Source organism: Mastomys coucha, unplaced genomic scaffold (assembly GCF_008632895.1).
Source record: "Mastomys coucha isolate ucsf_1 unplaced genomic scaffold, UCSF_Mcou_1 pScaffold22, whole genome shotgun sequence".
Lineage (NCBI taxonomy): Eukaryota > Metazoa > Chordata > Mammalia > Rodentia > Muridae > Mastomys > Mastomys coucha.
In genome coordinates, this window is record NW_022196905.1 from 4,015,418 (window position 1) to 4,018,837 (window position 3,420).

Genomic DNA, 3,420 nt, shown 5'->3' on the forward strand with positions numbered 1-3,420 from the left:
GCACTTGGACATAGGCCTAACATTACCAAATTTCTTCACATGATAAGGGGTGGGAGGGACTGCCACCCAAAGTTCCTTAGTCATGCTGACATTTAGGAGAACTTATATCAAAGGCACAAGGGACCAGTGTTACTGTCATCCTACCCTGCATATTGGGAGAAGTTTGCATATGAAAGTATACACCATCCCTGGTTTAAGTTTCTCCTGGTTCTTCCTGTTGTTAAATGGTGACATTCTGCCTTTCACCTGTCTTAGGTATCATTTCATTTTTTTTTTCTTAAAGGAAGACTAAAAAATGTTAGAAGAGGATGAGGAGATGGTGAAAAACATCCCTGTTAAGACAAAAATAAAATAAAAATACAAAACTCAGATGTAGTACAATATAACAGAAACTGGGTGAAAATAGTACATTCTAACAGCCGATGTGATATGCAAACAGAGTGGGAGTAGACAGGAAAGGGCAGAGGCCACAGCCTATACCAAGTGCCTTTCAATAGACTGCTGAATGAACTGGATCTGCTGCTTTAGCTCAGAGCCTTCTTTGATAAGGTAACAGAAGAGGCGATGAATGGCCTGGAAACTCCATGGATCCATCCAAATACGTAGGGGACACATTTGTCTTCACTCAGTAGAGAGAGGTGCAGGATGATTTCCAAAGGCTCAGTATCTGTTGCCATCGCAATGAAATCAGAGATGTCTTTGTTGAGGAGTTTGGTACCTTCATTGGCTCCTTTCCAAAGCTGCTTTCAGTTACAGGAGCTTCTTAGTGAGGTAGGCATCTTCAAAGGGATTGATTGGCCTTCTGGTTCACTTCAGCCTCCTTCATGGCTGCAATGCACCGAGCTCACCCCAGTAAGCGCTCTTAAGCACTGACCCATCTCAAGAGCACCCAAATGTCGATTTTGCTTGCTTGTTTGTTTTTACAAATAGCTATTACTTGTTTGTTAAAAATTGGTACAAGGACATATGAAACAAGAATCCTTCTCTTTCGTTTTCTCTCTGCTTCTCTTCCTGTCTCTAATTACTATTTCTAGAAGCATTTGTACATCTTTTCTGAAGAAAACAGCATACAGGATGATTCTTAAATAGAAAATTGGTACATCCCTTTTCCTACTGATTTTGCCAATCGATATAAATTACGTTAATTTATTTTAGCAGAAAATAATAGAAGTAGATCTGAAATAATCAGCTAATATATCCTGTCGTTGAAAAGGGAGCAAGCAGGGGGTGAGTTGCAGTAAAATCATTGAAAAAGAAGACATTAAGAAGTTTAAATATTGGTGGGACTAATGGCTCCAGCAGCATGTGTATAGCAGAGGATGGCCTAGTCCGTCATCAATGGGAGGAGAGGCCTTTGGTCTTGTGAAGGTTCTGTGCCCCAGTGTACGGGAATGCCAGGGCCAAGAAGTGGGAAAAGGTGGGTTGGTGAGCAGGGGGAGTGGGGAGGGAACAGGTTTTTTTTTCTTTTTCTTTCTGTTTTTTTTCAGAGGGGAAGCAAGGAGAGGAGATATCATTTGACATGTAAATAAAGTATCTAATTAAAAAAGACACTAAAATAAGCACAACAACAACAACAACAAAAACAACCAAAAAAAAAAAAACAAAACAAAAAAAGAAGTTTAAACATCTAAGTGCTTGGATGCCTTGAAGCTTAAAAGTATACATCTAATTATTCTAATAGACTGTAGAAGATAGTTTTCTTTCATATGAGGTCCTTATATGTTATATAAATACAAAATTTGTGCATGTGTACATGATATGAAAGACTATGTAAAACTGTACAATGGGACAAAAAGATCTAACCGATGGAAGGAGGACTGAGAAAGGGGAGGTCAGCAGTGGTGGAGGGGAATGTGTACAATGCAATATCTATTTCTATGAGATATCCTATTGTGTGTGAAGATTATATGCTATGAAAGAATTTCAAAAAAATATATTTTAGTAAATCTGACATTAAAAGTGATATGTTTAGTGAGTTTATTCTCTACTTTTATGGAAGTAGCTGTATTATTTATAGTTCCACTTTTGCTTTTAGCACATTGAATTATTATAATTAATAATGATGAGAAATATTATTTTAATTGCCTTTTTCTCATTACCCCATCATTATTTGAAATCATTTCAGCATATGGCTTGTGGCTTAGGAAAGATGACTTCAAAGAATTTAGTTGTGTTTAAATGAAGATCAAAAGCAATAGAAAATTAGTGTGGCAAATTGCCTGAAACTACTAAAAGGAATATGTATGCTCTTTCAGTTAAACACTGCTAACTCTTAGGTAAATGACCTTAAATTAGTTGTTATATATCTACCTATGTGTACACACATATTACATTTGTAAAATATTCCCAAGTCATAGAATTGAAAATGTCATTCTCTGAATGCCCTGAAATTAAATAGTCCAGCCTTCTGAATAATATAAACTGAAAAATGTAACTTTCTTTAATATGAAAACAAACATTTATATTATATTAATATTTATATCAATATGTTAAAGTATTTGCTACCTCCAGTTAAACCTGGTAGAAGTATGAAAACTGTCAGTCAGTGGGACAGTAATAAAGTCAGAGAAGATCTAGCGTTCAAAAGGATGAACCTTGAAAAATATGTTCTAGAGCAACAAGGATGAGCAGCCCCACAATGGTTAACACATCATGGAAAACAGCCAATTTCAAAACAGAGTTATTTAAAAAAACATAAGCTCTTGGCTATAGTGGGTTCTTAGTTGCAGGAAATTCTCTTTCCTGCCTTCTAAAACCAAAATATGCTTACTCCTGGCCTCATTGTGATGCCAAGATAATCAATTTCCAAACTGATTATATTTGATACACAAAAGCATGAGGACTGGCTCCGGAGTGCGTACTAAGTTAGATTAGGCAGTCAGTTCTGAAGGACCTCTTGTGACAGTCAGGAAATGAGCTGCATATATGTCAATTAATAAGAAAACAGTAGTTCCAGGGGGAAAACATTATAGCGAAAGCTATCATGTTGTGGTATTTTACACCTTTAAGAAAGTTAAACAATCCATTGACGTGTGCGTTGTAATTCCTTTTGTGTGCCCCAAAAAGCTAAGGCTCAAAGAGATTTGTATTATTTCTAAGAAATTATAAAATGTACAATCACATTCAGGTTAATACACACACACAAAGGAGGAGAGGACCTCGGCCCTGTGAAGGTTCTGTGCCCCAGTGTAGGAGAATGTCAGGGCCAATAAGTGGGAAGGGTGAGGTGGCAGGCATGGGGAGGGGGGAGGCAACAGGGGTTTGTTCTTGTTGTTTTTGTTTGTTTGTTTGTTTTTTGGAGGGGAAACTGGGAAAGGAGAAATTTACATGTAAATAAAGAAAATATTTAAAACAAACAAACAAAAAACATACACACACACACACACACACATACACACTTAAAATCTCGGGTTTGAGGGA

At 36.9% G+C, this 3,420-nt stretch overlaps 1 pseudogene; it reads right to left on the reverse strand.

The window, feature by feature from the left end:
- Window positions 1-474: 474 nt before the first annotated feature.
- On the reverse strand, window positions 475-826 carry LOC116070813 (annotated as a pseudogene).
- Between the last annotated feature and the right edge of the window lie 2,594 nt (window positions 827-3,420).